The following is a 20,185-nucleotide window of genomic DNA, read 5'->3' on the forward strand; positions in this document are numbered from 1 at the left end:
AAACAATTAAAAACATTCATTTTTCCTATGTATTACAAACTTCCCTTTTCAGGATATTCTTGTATCTAAATGTAGTCTTGTGCATGTTTGTTATCATTTTGTGTATTGTAAAATGTTAAGAGTCTATTATTGATTGGGCAGTTTATTTCTAAAGAGGTTATAAGATGTTCATATGGAATATAGGAAGTGTCTTTGCTAGATCAAAAACTTCATTCTTAGGCAAATTTTAGGAAAAAGCTGAGTATTTCAAAAGCTTCTTACTTAAATTTTTCACATTCACATTGACATATGAGAAAAATGTAAATTTATACCACCTTAATAGTAATTATTCTTTGTGGGTGTCAGAGTTTTAACATAAGGACAAGGAGATTATGTGTTATATGAGTATATGTGTGTTTCTGTTCTTGGGCATCTGCTCTTTTGGTAATAAAGATACAAATTTATATTCTCAGGTCTGTTGCATATATTGATAAATACACATCTTTAAGTATTAGGTGTTGGTGGTAGGTCAATTAAGGGAAAGAGTTAGAGTTACTCTCAGTAGATATATAATATGATCTATCATATGGAGACAAAATGAAGACTGCATCTCATTTTATGAGTGTTTTTATCCTTTTTAGTTCTAGCTTCCTACATCATCACCTTTCTTTACTTCTCTCTCCACTCTCAAGTGATTTCTATGCTATTTTTTAAAAAAATACAAAACCAAAAAATCAACCTGTCAATTTCACATAATCTACCATATTTTAAAATACATATAAAATTGAATTCAAAGTAATTCCTAATATTAAATGTATATAAATTTGAATCTTGCATAATAGACACTTTTTATAAATTCAAGATTTCTTCCATAAATGAAATTAGTATGTAAATGCTTACAGACCTGGTATAATCTGAATAACTTCATTAGTATCAATAGGACAAAAAGAATTAACTATATTTTACATGTAATCAAGAATAACAGTTGTTGGATACTGAATAAAGTTTACGATTCAAATTGTGAGCAGCTCTTGTATGATAATATTCTTTTCTGTACTAATTAATTCATGATGTGCTTAGAATATGTCTTAAAATTTGTTTTTTTGAAAAAAGAAAGATGACAATTGGAATTCATTTGTTTGCTTCTCTTGGAATTCTAAAAATTTAAATATTTATGAAGGAAAAGTTTATGTATATATCATTTGATTAGCACCCACCCTACAAAGACTATGGTCAGTAGCTTGCTTCTTTTGCAGACCACCTCATTCTGTCTCTTATATATCCATTCACTTATTCTATTTTTACCTTTAGAAACAGGTCCTCACTCTGTTTTCCAGGCTTGAGTGTAGTGGCATGATCACAATTCACTGCACCCTCAAACTCCCAGTCTCAGGTGATCCTTATACTTTAGCCTCTGGAGTAGCTGGGACTACAGATAGGTGCACACCATCACACCCAGCTAATTTTTTATTTTATTTTATGTTTTGTAGAGACAAGGTCTTGCTAACTTGCCCAGGCTACTGTCAAACCCCCTGCTTCGAGCCATGTTCCTGCTTCAGCCTCCTAAACTGCTGATACTACAGGTGTGAGCCATCATGCTTGGCCTCTTGTCACTTTATTTTCTGTATAAGCACTGGTAATGTGTATCTCACTGCAGAATCTCTGCTCTCAAGGAGCTCATGGTCTAGGAGGGAAAGGTCATAGTTGATTTGGGAAGACTGACTTATAAATAAATAGTTGCAGAAATATATGACACGTTCCTTATGAGATACATGTTCAAGGAACATTGCTGATATATAGGAGAGCAGTGAAATGATGCCAAAGTTTACAGGGGAAAGAAGTAAATACTAGCAGGCCTAACATTGGATATTGCTATTTCCGGGTAGAGAGAAGGTGTTCAAAGACACAGTGGTGCCAAAGAGAAAATACAATAGAAGAGCAGTTGTCTCGATTGTTGAGGCCAGTTTCCTAAAAATCATAGGGATCAGATTTATAGAGGAGAAAATTAACACTTCAAATGACAAACAGACTGGTATCCAAAGTCATTGTTCATGTAGAGACCGTTAGAATAATATTTTTAAATATGTAATACTTGACACTGAAGTCAGAGTCTAGGCTGGAGACAAACATTGGAGATTGATTGATCACCACATGGATAATAGAGAAAACATAATGGCCTGAAATTTTCAGGAACCATAAACATAATAGCCAGACCTTTAGCATTTACTAACTGATTTTTTACTGGAATAGATCTCTAAAGTTCACAAGTAATGCTGAGTTATATAATGTTGATAGGAACCTAAAAGTAGGAAAATACAAGATGAATTTGTAAAAATACTGTTACATTTGAATACAGAAAAGTCATGTTTGAAGTGGAAAGAATAAAGAACAGTACATCATTGATCTAGAACTAAAAATATGTTAGGTTGCAATTAAATTTCATTTAATGATTTGAAAAATGAATAAACTCCCATATAAAACATATGCAACATAATGAATACTTTTAAAAAACTTTAGACTATCTGTTAAAAATTGGAAAACATCCTAAAAATATCCCTCACATTTTTGTGATTGGTAAGTTTATTCAACAGTAGTCTTTAATATACCATAATATTCCTGGCAGTAAGATAGACACTTGGCAGTGATAATAAATTTTACATCTCCCTTTCTTTTCCTTCTCTTACCCCACTGATTTCCTCACTCACAGAGTCTTATGTATTTGATCTTCAGCAGTTTTATATGTGTGCTTTCTTGCTGTCACTGCTATTTCAGTTTACATTAAAGCTAGAACCTCCTAACAGATGCAAATTGTCTCTCATCTGCCACTTTCAAACTGCGTGCTGGTCTCAGAATTTTCTTTGTAAAATAGGACTTTCATCATGCCATTCTCCTCAGAAATACTGAATTATTTCCATCCACTTGATATATACAGATGAAAATCCATGGGCAGGAGTCTCCTCAAGCAAACTCTTTTCATACCAGCTTCTCCTATATGGGCCCCACCTTGGACAAGCTTGTTCCATACTTAGCTCCTGCTCTTTTTCCTGTCTGGAATTCTCCTGATCCTTCTCCCTCCCTCCTTCTCTTCGCAACAGTCTGCCTCACTTTAACATCCAGATGAAATCTCAGTCTCCTCCACTGGACGTTACTGACATTTTTCTCTTAATTCTTTTGACCCACATCTACATTTGGAACTTAATCCAAAGCTGATTGTTAGCATTAAACAGATTTTTATTATTAATTTCCTCAGGCCTATGTGTCATGTTTTCCCTAGCTACCTGGAAAACTCCTCAGGGGCTGGCAACCTATTTTGTACTTCTTGGAATTCCTTGTGCCCAACATTGTATTACTCATGTCTTTTCTGTAACCATTTTCTTGATGAGATGATAAGGCAAATATGCCATTATTGAGGTGATAAATATGAGTATGATGGGTGAGAAAGTATGAATATTTTAATACCCCTTTTGGGAATTTACATGCTAAAATGCATACGAAAATATAAAACTGTGTATTTGAATCACTCTATCACTTTTACATTAACCTAATTTATTTCCTTCGTAACAGTAAGTACTATCAGAAATGAACTTACTTATTTTGTTGCTTGTAAAAAAAGCTATTAATTCCCATAGACTGTGCTCTATAGGAGACTTGCCTTGCTTCACTACTCTGTTCCCTGAATTAGGATAATGCCTAGAACTTAATAAATGTTATACATTAGTTGATTAAATGAATGAATAAATTTAGCAAAAGCATACTATGCTAAGAGGCTAAAATAGGACCTAAAGGTAATAGATTATTCTTATTCACTGAGTATTAAGTTGAAGGAAAGAGAAACCCAGGAGAAAGATACTGAGCTAAATATATAGCAAAATCAAGGCACACGTGAAAGCATCATTATGTTGTTGTATTCTATTAACTTAAAACTTTCTAGGCTGGGTGAGGTGGCTCACGCCTGTAATCCTAGCCCTCTGGGAGGCCGAGGCGGGTGGATCGCTCGAGGTCAGGAGTTCGAGACCAGCCTGAGTAAGAGCGAGACCCCGTCTCTACTAAAAATAGAAATAAATTATCTGGACAACTAAAAACATATATAGAAAAAATTAGCCAGGCATGGTGGTGCATGCTTGTAGTCCCAGCTACTCGGGAGGCTGAGGCAGGAGGATTGCTTACGCCCAGGAGTTTGAGGTTGCTGTGAGCTAGGCTGACGCCACGGCACTCACTTTAGCCCGGGCAACAAAGTGAGACTGTCTCAAAAAAAAAAAAAAACAAAAAAAACCTTCTAATTTGTGCTGCATCTAATAAAGGAAGCTTCTCTGTGAATCCTTCCGAGATATATTAACTCTGAGGTCACTGTACTTAGAAATTATTAAAAGAGGAAGATGGATTGGGGGGGGCTTGACAGACAATATTTGATAAGAGCAACTAACTCTCAGCCTATTCCTTCAAGATCTGGTCTCAAGTAATGTTTGAGAGTGACCCATGTATAAATCAGAGGTGACATTCTTCTTGCTAAGGAAACATATAAATATTGTACTAGCTGAATTTTCAAACAGCTTTTCTGTTTATTTTTAGAAGATAACTCTTGGAACAATACACTTTTAAAAACTGTTCTTTTTTTCTTTTTTCTTCCTACACTCTTTACCTCTGTTCTTTCTTTCCATTTCATCCTCTCTTTTATATATGCACACACACATACACATATATACACATATTGTTAATTTGTATACATAAGGCATATACCATGAAATTACTACAATTTCAGCTATCCCCATCAATGATGCATCTGTCCTATATTTCTTTTAATATACAATTTATAGTTCTTGCATTTAGAATATTTTTGCTCCACAATTCATTCTGAATTCTCTGACAAAGTTCAGAAGGACTTAGTAATTGGGCAGCTTGAGTCATGTAACAGGTGATTCGAAGCCTATTTATAAAGCACCATCTGTTGCCTCAAGGGACTTCTCAGACTTCTCAGCCATGTCAATAGATTGCTTATAGTTCGTTAGTGGCTGAAGAGCATGACTGAAGATGGTTTCATAAGAGGCTAGATCTACAGATGGTAGGAGCTGAATTGCTATTTGAAAAATTTGAGATCAGAATACATATGATGTTACACAGTATGTTGTTGACACATGTTCTACTCATTTCCCTTATCATGATTTGTATTGTGCTATATTATACCGATTCTCCTAGTTCCTTGCCTTTTCTCTTTCTTTTTCTTTTCCTTTTCCTAGTAATAGTGGAGGGAATGATGAAAATGATCACTCCCACAACAATAATAATAGAACTTCAGTTAACTTTCGGAGATCCTAATATATAGTAAGTTATGTGCTCTTTGGTTTAAACAGTATGCCATTTGATTTCCACACCATTCTGGGACTTAGAGAGGTTAACTTATTTGCCCAATGTTAGGAAGCTAGTAAGTAGACCAATAGCTGAATTCAGGTCTCTCTGCGAGAGTATAGGCTGACTCCCCCAAATTCATTTTTTCCTACTATTGCTGTTCATACCTTCTTTGTCTTGTCAAACTTGACCCATTCTTGGTACATCAATTTTAATCTTTTTTAAATAAGTTTTAAATTCGTATCTTTAATCCTTCTGTTTCTTCTGACTTTGAATCTACATCTCCAGATGCCTGACCAATGATTCTTCCTGGAAACATCACTGTCTTCCTACCAGTATTGCCTTAACAATCTTCTTGGTTAGTGATACCATACTTTTAATTATTCAGACTCACAGCATACTCTTTGTTGCCATTCTCTCATTCAACTGCTGTCCACAGACAAGGGGGCACATTATGTTGATTTTATCCATTTCCCTGCATTGTATCCACACTATGCCTCATACACACAAAATTCTTTTAAATATCATTGCTATGTGGCATCTTTTACAGCCCAAAAATAGCCCTACAAATTTCTTTTACATGTTGCTGCTGAATAATCTTTCTAAAACTATTGTAAAAGATTCCGTTTATACTCCACCAGTCTTCATGATCTCCACATTTTACAAAAAGAACTATAGCACCCACCCTTGCCATCTTGGTGTTCATTGTCCTCCACAATTGCATGCCAGCAGATGATGGGTTACATCCAGAGATCTTCACAAATCGTAAATATTAGTCAAGCTATGCACCTTTTCATTTCTTCTTAATGTTTCTGTTTCCTTGTTGGTGGCCTTCTTATTTCCGTGGAACCTCCTTTCCTTATTAACTGCTTTCCTGAATTCTACTCTTCCTTCATTCTGCTTAGATTACCTTTCCCAGCAGGAAGAAATGTCTCTTATGATTGAATGGGCCATACCTGAGTCAGCTTTCTCTTTTCTACTGTAGATGTTTAGTAAATGTTTTCCTGAATTGAATCAGCTTTGCCCAAATTCTAAGCTTGGCAATTAAAATGTAGATAATTTTTTAAAGCTCTCAGTTTAAAAATAGTACATAAAGAACTGTTTTTGCTGGAATCATACTGATTGTCAAGATGAGCATATAAGATTGAATATGCTTTTTTTCCTAGTGTCATCAGTTTTGACTAGTGTAGTTCAAGATGATGTTCATAATATTCTTATCTAAAATTAAAGTTTTATGCCACCCAGGGAAAATTATGGATAAGAGTTTCAACTAAAGGAATAACTTGAACTAAAAGGAACAAATAGTTTTGTTCATCAGGACCACCAAATATTTTATTCCTTACACAGTAGTATTATCTCAGTAAAACCTGTTAATTTTTTTTTTTTTTGAGTTCAAGAAAATATTTCGTGCACCTAGTATGAAAATTGTCCTGGGTGCCGGTAATGTGAATTAGAACCGCTCCTTCAGTTGGCTTAAAATAGAATGCTAACTATTAACAAACAACAACACTTTCATAACAGAAATGTTAGTTCAAATAAAGTTTTGGGGAAATATATACTTAAATAACCATATATTTTTTATTATACTTCTTTATTCCCAAGCATGGCAGGCTTTTTATGGCCTGAAAGAGAGAGGGAATGTAAAACATTCTTGTTCAGGGCATTTACTGCTATGGGGAATTTTTCAATTTGAATTCATTTTTGTCCTAAATTATGTTTACTATAATGTATCTTAGAAACATAAAACAGACTGTACGGCATTTTAAACAGAAATAAAAAGACTTAAATATAAAACCATTTTGTTCTGAATCTAGTGCCCTGTTTCTGACCCTTTCTTGCCAAATTCAGTCAGTTTTGTATCAATGAAGTCATGTAGATTTCTCAACTAAAGGCCAACTTCTTCGTCTTTGTTTTACACAACATAGTCTGTTTACCAGCAACCGAAGTAATTTTCCAAATCCCATTGCACATACACAGCTATATTCTTTGCAAATACTCTATTTTCAATGTTAAAGGAGATTTATAGGAAGTTACGCTCTAAAGAATATTTCAATACTTGTTTTTTAATCTTAAAATTTGTCATTTTTACCTTTTAAAGCAATTGAAGGCATGTTATTTTATCACACAATGGTATTATTTGTTAAACCATTGCTAAGTTTTTTATGGTTTTAATTTTATCTAAGGAAACTCTTAAAAATGTCTAATGAAAGCACATAAAACAGCGAATGTTTAATTTTGTTTTTTACATTTCTTTAAAATTAATAGATGATGTTACTAATTGTCTGTTAGATATGCTCCATGAGACCATGTTTTCCTTTCCTCCAGATGCTCAGGTGGGAGGAATAAACAATGTAACATTTGGTCTGTCTCTTACTAACTTTATTTCTCACTGAAAAATTACATACCATTTTTTCAAAGTAAAAACCAGGATGGCAAGAAGCCATAGCTAACTTCAAACAGCAAAACTTTTGCATTGTTATTCAATTCGAGTGATCATGACTGGAAGGAAAAATTCTATACATTATGTGAAATTTATATCAAAAACTCATTAATTCACTAATACTGGGTTTAGATGGTTTCATTTTCAGTGGGTGCCATTTTATATGCACTGCAAAAAATATTTTATTTTGATGCCTGAATCAATGTGTGCTATTAGATGAAAAACAATGATGAAAATTTGTTTTATATTTTGTAGTAGAGGCAAGGGACTGTATTTGTTAGAGTAAAAAAGTGCTCCTTCTTCACAATATCCAAATCCACTGTATGCATTTAATATCATAGCACTTAGGGACATAATGTCATTCTATTTAGGAAGGCATGTTTGTGTTGTTCTTCACTTGGTTTGTTAATATGATTAATTCCTTTAGATAAGAAGCTTTTAGAAACACGAGATTTTTCTGTGTCCCTAGGCTTTTGGTGCTGTTTTCCCAGCCTATCGATCCTTGAATCCCAAGCCTTGTTTCCTTGCCAGACTTTTGGATTTGCTTATGGAACCTTCCCCATCCCACACCCCCAGCACCAGTTTCTGTGAATGGCTTTTGTCTGGATATCTCAAAGCTGATAACTTTTGATAAACCAAAACCACTTAACCATTTGCGGTGAAGTTATTTCTTTCCGTTTTTTTGTTTGTTTGTTTGTTTGTTTTGTGAGAATAGGGTCTTGCTATGTTGCCCAGGATAGTCTGGAACTCCTGGCCTCAAGCAATCCTCCTGCCTCGGCCTCCCAAATGCTGGGATTACAGGCTCGAGCCACTGCACCTAGGCTTAGATTAGGTTTCTTGAGAGTGTGAGATAGGATTGACAGCTGACCAGTTATTAAAGTGAAATAGTTATGTGTGGGATTTTCTTTAATAATTTAGGTTTGGAATATTGGAAAGAAATCTAGACCCTAACCAATGGTGGAAGCACTGCCCGTAAAAAAAAAAAAGATGTATTCTGTATGTCTCCCCTAGGAGAGTTTGAGAAAATATAGATGAGTATACTGAAAGTCAGAGAAGATTTATATAAAGGCAAGGATAATCTTGTTTTTGTTAAATCCTCAGAATTTATCTCAGTGGTGTGCACGGAGTAGTAATACATACTAGCTGAAATCACTAATAGTGTGCTGATAAAATCTTCCCCTGCTTCCCTCTCAAATTATAAAGAGTCAGGTGCATGTTTATTTAACTTCTTGCAAACTTAAGCCAGAATAAAAAATAAATTTGCTAGCAAAATGTTTGCTGTTACAAGCTGAAAAAAATAAGTAGGAAGGAGAAATGGATGCAGGGACAGTAATGAGAGATAAAAGTCTTGGGGAAATAATTCTAAGTAGCTCACTGGATAATGAGCCTGTTTTGGCTTGAATCCTAGTCTATCACTTGTAGAGACTGTGTGAGTTTTAGCTAAGTTTCTTTACCCCTCTGCGCTCCAGTTTCTGTCTTTATTTGTGGAATGAGAATAATAAAAATGCTTACTTCATGAGTTCTTGTGATGTTTAAATGATGGAAGGTAGGATTTGAAGTGCTTAGAACACTTCATAGTATATGCCTCACTTGATCAGTGTTACTCCTTACATCCTGTGGGTTTCAACTATTTAAGTGGAAATTTGATTCAAATGTATGTCTTGAAGAGCCTTAGGGACCAAATGCCAGGGGAGTTGTTTGTAGGGAAGTTGAAATTGGCAATATCTCTTTTGCCACCTGCTAAGGGTATTTGGGGTTTAGGAGTTAATTGATCACATAATAAAATGAAAGGTTTCCTTAACTTAGTTTTTTGATCTTACCTAAATTCCTAGTTTGTCTTGATAATTACTTTATAAGAACTCTTGATAAAATTACTTTTAGAATTTTGTGTATTGTTGGAATGTGTTAAACCAGAGAATAATGTGCATTAGTAAGAAAATAATAATACTATTTTTCTGGTCTTTTGGAGTCTTTTGGCCATAGGTATTTATAATCTGTAGAATGCATAGTTTACTAAGAGTAATGAAGTGTGGATTGATAAATTGCCCCTGCTTTCCCCAAAATTAAACAAAAAGAAGAGATTTACAAGACTATAGAATAATGTAATTCTTGAGTTTTTTCTCTTTTTCTCTCGTTTGGTTGGTGTTCCATTTGATTTTTCTCATAGCAGTGTAATTTGAAAGCCTACAAACAAAATATTTAATCACATGATATTTGGAACGACTTTTTCATGTGCATTGCTATCTAATACTTACAGAGTTTATATACAGATGTGTACAGTTCGATTACCTCGTAAGTCAAGGAGGCAGTGAATCCTGGAATCCCAACTCTGCCTTTCACTTTTCAAATTCATGTGCCTCAGGTATGAGGCTGACTGCACAGAAAGGGGCATCATTGTTGAATGAATTTTGTACACAATTAATCTACATGCTAACAGCCCTGAATATCTGGATCTGGCATTCATCTAATGTACAAGTAGAGCTGGAGCCCATTCTGCTAAGTGAAGTATCACAAGAATGGAAAAACAAGCACCACATGTACTCACCATCAAATTGCTTTTAATTGATCAACACTTAAGTGCGCATACAGTAATAACATTCATCGGGTGTCACGCAGGTGGGAAGGAGGAGGAGGGGATGGGTATATTCACACTTAATGGGTCTGGTGTGCACCACTGGGGGATGGACACACTTGAAGCTCTGACTTGGGTGGGACAAAGGCAATATATGTAACCTAAACATTTGTGCCCCAGTAATATGCTGAAATAAAAAAAGTACAAGTGACACTAAGCATTAGAAAATATAATTCAGTTCTCTATCATAGATGTGTTATTTCCTAGAGTTATTCAGTATCAGTTAGAATTATACTACAGAAAATACTTACAAAAGAATACGCTACACCATTACACTTATCTTTAAATTTATTGGGGAAAAACTCTTCTTTTTTCATTGACTGAAACAAAGTAGGACTGTGCTATTTTCAATTAAAACTAGAATTCAATATTGTAATGTCAACCTAAAATCAAAAGTTAAGATCATCTTATTTCTCTTTATTGCTTCAGATTGGTAAGATATTAAAAAAATAATAATGAGTACTAGTAGAATGTTAAGGGAAGAAATCAAATTAATAAGGGATTAATGAGTGATTTGTTTGTGAGAAAATGGAAATCATTCATATATGGATTCTTTACATACAAGAGAAGCAAGGGAAATTTATTTATATACTAAAATATGAAGGAATGACCTTTTTTGAAGTTTAAACTTAATAGGATGGGGAATCCTATAGCTTCCTTAACCTCAATTATAAATACCCTGAGATTTCCAGCCTTTATATATTACCACTGCCAGGATTCATATTCTGGCTTACTACTTGGTGCCTGTGTATTTAGTTTGTGCCTTGGTTTCACAAATGAGAAGGTGATAATTACAGCTATCACATAGATTTTTGTGACATTTAAATAGCATAATGTACATAAAAAAATAAGAATGTTGGCTGTAATGTAAACACTCAAAAATGTGAGGTGTTAGTTGTGTAATTATTGTTAACTACCTCTCTCATAAGCTATTTAGTCTTTAATCTATAAATTCAAATTGATGCTTATTTCAATATTTTATAACCATTTCCCATAGTGATACGATACATTTTTTCTGATAGTAATGTAATATGTTATGATATTTTTTTTCACTTTACTATTACTTTCAATGTAATGACAATTTTGAAGTTTTTGGAGTTTGTCTTAATTTTAAATCTCAAATGGATAAATGTGTAACAAGTGATCCAAGAATTCATTCATTAAAAGTAAGTCATTGCATATCATTGCCTTTATCATAGTTAATTAGCAATTTATGATAGCATATATTTTACTAGTGTAGGGCTATTTTTCTTCATACATTTTTACAGATTTTTAAAGCTTATTGAAATAATTATAATAATTTTTTTAAGATCCAGAGGTTAAACAATTCAGGGAAATTAGGAAAAAACAATTCCCTAAAATTATTTGATAGCTTATTAACAACATGGATGTTTAATTCTACTCAGAGCAACCTTTGACTGAGTGACTATATACCACTTTGTTCCTGGGCTAGTCTGCGGACACAAGTCGGTTTGGCTTTTCAGCCCTTAGTATTCTAACTCGGCCTCAACAAACTGGTTACTGATGAGCTATGAAAACAAAAATAAGTCAATTACTATTATTTTGGATTACTAGACTATCACATTGTGGTTTCCAATAGATATCATACCTAGAAAAACACACTATTATGCCCTCTTCTTTTTAGACTGTTACATTTCTAATGTATTTAAGTGTGCTGGAAAAACTGTTTGCCATTGACTGATATTAAATGTATTCAATCAGGGTGCTGAGTATGAACATGTTACCTTTGATTGGTTTCTAGAGTCCTTTGTCAGATAAAAATCAGGTAACCAAAAACAATTGTACCTAAAGAATGACATGTTCCTTTTATGTAAGTAATAACTTCCTATGTGAAATTATTGCAAGTAACTAAAGTCACGTTAAAGACTGTTACATGTACGAGAGTACTTTGTTAATAGTCCAGAGTGGATGTCTCAAAAATAGTGTGATTTAGGGCAAGTCATATCACTTATTGAGTCTAGTTATTGTTTGAATAAATAGGTGAGACTGAAATAGTGTTTTCAAACTGTAAATTCTTAGTCATATAATCCTGTGTTTACCCTTTATTTCCAAAAAAGAAGGAAGGAAAGGAAGAAAGGAAGGCAGGCAATCCTTAAATTAAAAGATCTCTAAAGATCCTTCAATGTCTTTACATTCTAAGTGCTCTAAATAAATTATATCATTCTTTAGCAATTTCTTCAGTGCCTTATGTAAAAAGGGAGGAGAAACATAATCTCTACATGAACATGGTTTTCTCCAAAAATATCTCCTAATTAGTAACTATTAGTTTTGCTGAAAGTCTTTCTCTCTTCCTCTCATTTGTTCTCTAATGAAGCTAGATGTACATTGGGAATTTCATATCTCATATCACATGATACATCTTTTTCAGTCCTTTCACACTGAATTCTTTGTATCTTTTTGTATAAATGTGTTTTTTTGTTAAATAGCACAATTATAAGTACTACATAATTGAGTCTTACATTTTCTCTACCCTAATGATCTTTGCTGGTTAATTGGCATATTGGGTTTTTTTTTTTTTTACATATAATACAGTAATAATTATCGATATATTTTGGTTTAATACTGTCATGTTAGTGATACATTTTTATTTGTCCTGTCTGCTTTTGGTTCTCTCAGACTGAGTGTAACTGTTTATTTTGAAATCTATGTTTAATAAATGTATTCTAAGGAAAAATAAAGATCCCCCCAAAATCATAGCTTTCTTAAATATAGTCAAAAGAAGTTTAAAATTTTTCGCAAAAATTTTTAAATACAATAGCCTTAAATATTTTAAACATTTATGAATAACCCTAATAAGATACATTTGAGAACCACCTGAAGAACATTGTAAGAATTTGAAAAGATAGCTAAAGATAACCCTCTACCAAGAGGAGAGACATAACATATTCCCAGGGAAGAGTGAATATAAATAAGGTCAGATTGTTAGCTAATATATAAATACCTGTGGGGCTACATCATTACCAATAATACTGTTAGATTATTTTAAACTTAATCTGAAAGTGTAAATATGAGAAGAATTTTTAGTGACCATTTAGTGAGCACTTACTGTTTGCTGACCATTGTAATCTTTATCTGATTTAACAGTTGACTTTTAAAAGAGTAAATTTGATACAAGAATAGTCAAAACAAAGGATTACAATAGAATTGATAGTCCAGAAACAGAACCTACTGTAAATATAAGGCCTGATTATATGATAAAATAGATGACTCAGATATATAGAAAAGAGATTGGACTATTGAAGAATTATTATTGTAATAATTTGTCAGATATTTCTATAAAAATTCATTGACCCTCATTTGTACCACAAAACTGATAAACTGTAGGTAATTTAGAGACCACAGTGTAAAAGATGTAATATTTTAAAGGGAAAAAAGGCAAAATATAATTTATCTCTGAAAGGAAAAGGATTTTTTCAGCTTATGGATAATGAAAAGTATCACCAAGGCTGTACAACCACTGTGTTGAATGTTAATAGATTCAGCAATTCAGCAATTTGCAGATTAATGAGTAGGCCGGCTCAGATATACCAAGGTAAATAAAGATTTTACTTACCTAATGTATACAAAAATTCTCAGAGCAGTCAAGATACGTGGCAGAGAGTTGAGCAGTATTTTCTAGTATAAATGCAAGTTTAAAGTTTGTGTTCAAGTTCATCACCTAAGGATACAGAACTGCATGAAATAACATCTGAGAATTACTTTTTGTTTCTGGAAGCCCAGCTATAATCTTCCAGATCCACCTCTGTCTGCATATACATATGTTTATACGTTTGCAGTACTCCAACATAGAACCTAGTCTGGATATATTTTGGACACCAGTTCAACTGGCCAGCAGTCCTCCTTAATCACTTCTGATTTTTAGTAGAATAAGGACAGAGGTCCATTTCCCAGAAGTAACAGGAAGACATAACAGACAGCTAAAGGGCTTTTGCTATAATAGCCTAAGATTGGTATGTATGGCACTTTGATTTTGCATCACTTTATTTTCAGAGCTCTTGACTTCTGCCTACACAAAAGAAATAACTGGTTGTAGGGGATGTTGTATGCATTGTCCACATCCTCCCTCTTTCTGACTGACTCCTCTATTGCCTAGAATGTGCCTGCTTGGGCTCACAGCTGAATTCTTCTGCATGAATTTCCCTCCTCCACGGACTTGGCTTGCTGATGGTTGTGCTTCTGTTCTGGGGAAGTCGTCCTCCAATGACTGGTCATACTGAGGTACTAAGACTATCTTCATTGCCTCATTCCAGGACTACCCTGAAAGGTCATGTTGCAGGGTCCTGGGGAAATAGGCTGAGGTCTCTGATATTTCCTTATCACAGTTGAACTTTGCTTTCTGCCTGGGTCTGCTTCTCTTACTCCTTCTTGGGTGTTCGCAGTCACCCTCCAAAAAATATCTCCAGCCTAGAATCTGATTCCTAGGGAATCTAACCTACAATGCTAGTCACATTCATGGTGATATTGAAAATTTTGCATATATTGTCTGAATTTCTGTTGCTTTCTGAAACAGGAAGGCAAACTGTTGTTCTTTGTTGAACGTGTGGTAGTAGTATGTGAGAATCTTTTTAAATATTCCTTGCTTAGTGTTTGAAATCATTGTTAGCATCTTGTCAACCATTAATAGGGTTTTAAGGCATAAAACAGAAGTCTAATCCTGTATTCTTCTCACTCTCACTAAAATTGTTGGCATAGCTATAATGCATATGACATGTCCACAATCTGTTATGAAATTTGGAGCATTTGTGATATGTGAAATCTCATGAGTTACTTTCTTTAGATAAACGAATAGGCAAGCATGATGGGTCTTATTTCACAAAATGCCTGAAACAAAAATGCCAGCATATGAAATGGCTTGGTGATTTATGAAAGACTTATTTTCCTGAATTAAAAAAAATTTATTGTAAATACTACTTATGAAATGTTCGTGTTGAGTTCCATTTTAATTTTCCAGTGACACAGAGATATGCATAGATATTATTAGATATCACATACTAAGTTAGTACCTGACAGAGATCATCGGTGATACAGTAGTTCTGAATCATCATAGTAGGATTGAAAAGGATTTGTAAGAGTAGGGACTAGGTCATCCTCGAAGGATGTGGAACAGCAATGGTAAGGTGGGGGTAGGTTGTGAAAGGTTTCAAATGTCTAAAGGACATGGAAGTTTATTTTTTAGGCAGTATGTAGTTCTAAAGAATTTATAGAATAGGTAACATGTAAGAAATGTATTATAGATACAGCAATAATATATAAGATGAATTGGTAGAAGAAGAGGATGGTGGAAGGCCTCCATTTAGGAAGCAATCTTAATAATGAAGGCAAGAGACTTGATAATCATTATCTCTTCCAAAAGTTTGCAAATATGTTTACATTTAATATCTCCTGGATTGATTCCTGGGGGTAAATCCTGACATGCATTATCTCAGATTATTGTATAACTGGCACACCTTTGGACAGCTGGAAATTGGCCAGCTTAGTCTAAAATCAGTATTTTGTTTTTTTATGGATTCTGTATAGGTTGAAATCAAAACAATCACTGAAGTACACAGATTAAATATATTGCTTTCTCCTTATCTACATTGCCTCTAAGTTTATCACAGGAGAAAAGTAAATTGGTCTGGCGGTATTTATACACCATAAAGCCATCTTGCTTTCTACCTAGTATTTCATGCTTATGCAGATAAGTGAAAATTGACTTGAACTCACAAGTCTTACATCAATCTATAATTACAATTACTGTCCATTTCTTATACAGAGACACAGTTTAACCTCTATTGTCTTGAGAGACTTTTGCTAGCTTCCACTAACTAATTCATTTAAAAAATAATATACTAGGTAATGGAATTAGGAATAATACTACCTAAGAGTTGTATAAGTCCCTGTACACAAATACTTACATACATATGTGTGTAAATATTTACTTAAATTGCTTTATTGCTGTCATTGTTTAATTGTTCATTTTAATCGAGTTAGTATGGGTGATCCAGATAGCCAATATTTCAAAACTGAATGATTTGATTGGTGTCTATATTTCTGCAGTTTTGGAGTCGATGAATTTCATATTTGCTAAGAATGTTCCCTGTTTCCTATGTTGTCGATGGAAACAAGTAATATTACCTTTCAAACTAAGTTAAAATATGGTTAAAAAAATAGGTTCATGTCTTCTTGACTCCTAGTTATGTCCTTTAATTATAAATGAGAAAGTATTAAAAGCTATGTGACTATGTAAGCAAAAGTCCATTTTATATTAGCAGGTTGATTAAAAGATAACAGTCAAAACTTGAAGCAAATTGGACAGAAAAACTAAAAATATAGAAAAATAAAGTTGATGATGTGATTCTCGTTTTATATTTATGATAGGGAAATAATTTCTTTCATATTAAATACTGGTCAGGTTTTTTTTTTTTTTTCTGAAGAAGTAGTGAAACTATCAAAGATACACACACACACATACACACACACACACACACACACTCACACACACACACACACACACACACACTCACACACACACACACACACACTCACACACACACACGCCCCCTTCCCCAAACTTCTCATTTCATGTATTAATACCAATGACTTTTCTTGGTTCTATATATATGGTAAAAGATATTTCCCACTATTACTATTTTAAAATTATTTTCTTGTTTCAACTTTCGTTTTATTCATTTACTTTTTCTTTTCTCTAATAATACTACCTAGAGCCATTGCTGAATTGTCATTGTTAGATAAGAAAAAGTCACATAGATGACCTTGGAAGGAATTACTATAACATTAGTTATTGTTGAAAAATAGGAATCCTGTTTGAAATCATAAATGAAGGATTAAAACATAAAAATAAGGCTTATTTCTATAAATAGTGAATTGGTGATACTCATATATGTCAAGCTTTTGCTTTCCTGTACAGATGGTCCCCAACTTCCCATGGATCAACTTATTTTTCATCTTTATGGTGGTGGGAAAGCTCCACTCATTCAGTAGAAAAGTGTCCTTTAAATTTGCAGTACTCATAGAGCCATTCTGTTTTTCCCTTTCAGTAAAGTATTCAACAAATTACATGAGATATTCAACACTTTATTATAAGATAGGGTTTATGTTAGATAATTTTGCCCAATCATAGCCTGAACTAAATGTTCTGAGCACATTTAAGGTAGGCTGAACTGTGCTACGATTTTCTTGAGGTTTGTGGTATTAAATGCATTTTTGACTTAATGGTATTTTTATCCTAAAGCGGGTTTATTGGGACAGGACCTTATCATAAGTCAAGGAGCATCTCTATCTTCTATTAATGTTTATTTCCAAATTCAGTGTGATTTTTTTGTCTTTAAAAATGATACCGAATATTTTTTTGCAATATGAATATATTTCCCCTGTACTGAGAATGTGATAGGTTTTTATTCTGATTAGTGAATATTTTAAAATGAAGAATGTTAATTTTCAGTATTTTGACTAAACCTAATAAGTATGTCATATAGTAACACTAGATAGTTAACTTTTCTCTCTCACACATGCACAACTTGTTCCTCTTTCATTCAATTTTTTATCAGTTTTTACGAAGCATACATTTACTTAAATATCTACATGATAAATCTATAGTTTTTTCAAATGTGAATTAGTTATGAAGTTCATACCTTTTAATATAAGTGATAAGAACTTATGAACAAAATGCACATTTTCTACACCATTAAGACCAGCTGAAATTGAATCTCTTTGCTGTGTAGGTCAGTTAAACATCTCTTTGTTTATTAATTTATTAATGTGTCTTTTTGGAAGAAACTTTCCCTGAAATTCTGTGAGATGTTAGAGGTAGTATTTTTTAAATATATTTATGATAAAAAATTTGATAAATGATTTTGGATTATCTATTGGCCACATATGTACCATACATATTTTACTGTGACTCTATATAAATGCTGTCTCCTTGTAAATTTTTATGTTTAATCCTACCTTCCTCTGTTCTCACCTACAAGGCAGAAATGGAAGACATAAAGAGAATGTTCATGATTGGAATATTATTTGTATTAGATTTTTTCTTCTTCTCTTGGTGAGGTTTGGAGTTAAAGGCTAGATATAGACATAGGCTCCTTTTTCTGAATGTTCATTTCTAATGAAATAGCAAAAATGGAAAACGTAGATGATATTGAGATATTTCAGAATTAATAACATAAAACATATATAAACTAGCCTGTTTTGAGAATCCTACATAGGTGGTTTGGTTCTACCCAGGCCCTCTGTGTGTACCCAATCTGGCTGGGAATGGTGGCCCCTGTGTAGTGCTGTGGCACAGGGGCAACTGTCAGGCTTGCTGTGACTTTTTAATGGCTTGAATTTTTCAGCAACTTCACCTAAAAACAAAGCAACACATTTTATAGTACACTTTCTCTTAAATGTCAATTATATGTTTAACACTATGCTAGCTAATTATCATTTCAGATCATTTTCGAGTGGCAGTTGGTATTGTAGACTTTAAAATGTTTTGAAGCTCCTTACTGGTAAAAAAACCTCATTTTTTACTGTATTTGTGTGGGGAAGAAACTACTTGAATATGGAACACCTAAAAACCCATGCCTAGAAACATCAATTCCAAATATCAATTTACTGTGAAGACAAAATAAAATGAGACATTCTTGTAAATGAGATGAATATGCTAGACAATGCAAAGTTTAAACCAACATATAATTTGTAAGAAACATTTATAACAGGGAAGTAAGATGCAGAGGCACAGAGAATGGAGGTGGACCAGGCAGATTTCAAATCCTCGTTCCGCCAGCCAGTTGGTGAGTGGCCTGGGAAGCCACTCATGGTCTATAAGGCAGCCTTTTTTTAGGCAGATGAGGGGTAATGAGAGTCCTTACTTCGGAAGATCATTGTAAATAATAAATAGTAAATACATGTAAAGGGCTCAGGACACAGTATCTCACACAAATCAAAGCTTTAGCTACCATGGTTGCCTATTCATGAAGCACGGTTTTTCCTGCAATTCTAAATAATGAGAGTTTTTAATTAAACAGTTCCTGTGATTAGGGTTCACCTTAACTTGGTGGTCTTGAAAAAGAAGTTAAGAAAGTCTGTACTGTTTTCTAAATACAGGTTTCAATGCAAGAAAAATGATACCTTTAAGAAAAATAAGTGTTTTTAACTTTTTTTGCTTGAGTTTTTTATTTCTACCTTTCTTTTAGAATAATACTCAGATGACTTATGACACAAATATTTTGCATTTTAAATTTACTTCAAAATAAAGATTTATTTTTAAAACAAAACAGTCGGGGTGTATGAAAATAAGACTTTATTTTGGTAAGAGCTGTGATGTATGATGATGGTGTACTGGAGTGTGAAGAGCATGATTTATAGTCTCAGATAGTTAATATGAATAAATCATAAATTACAGCAGTGAGCTTCTTCTGAGTTTTATAATACCTTATCTTGCATATAATCCGTATGAATTTGGCTGAACAAGTGGTAGTTTTTTGTTTGTGTGTGGGTGTGTGTAAAAATATATATGAGATATATAAATATATATATACACATAGATACATAACCACACATATACATAGATCTTATATATTAACTTATGTGTATGTAAGGTGTATATACAAATCCTTTTTTTATCATTGAAACTAGACACTCATACAAATATGTGATTAGACACATGGAAGCTAGTTTTTTTCCCCTTTATCTACAAGTAAGAAATTGGAAATTTCTTTGGAAATTCTTTTGTTCAGAGCTTATTTTACCAGGAAGACATGAATGCTGTTAGTATATTGAGC

Source organism: Lemur catta, chromosome 19, assembly GCF_020740605.2.
Source record: "Lemur catta isolate mLemCat1 chromosome 19, mLemCat1.pri, whole genome shotgun sequence".
Taxonomy (NCBI): Eukaryota; Metazoa; Chordata; class Mammalia; order Primates; family Lemuridae; genus Lemur; species Lemur catta.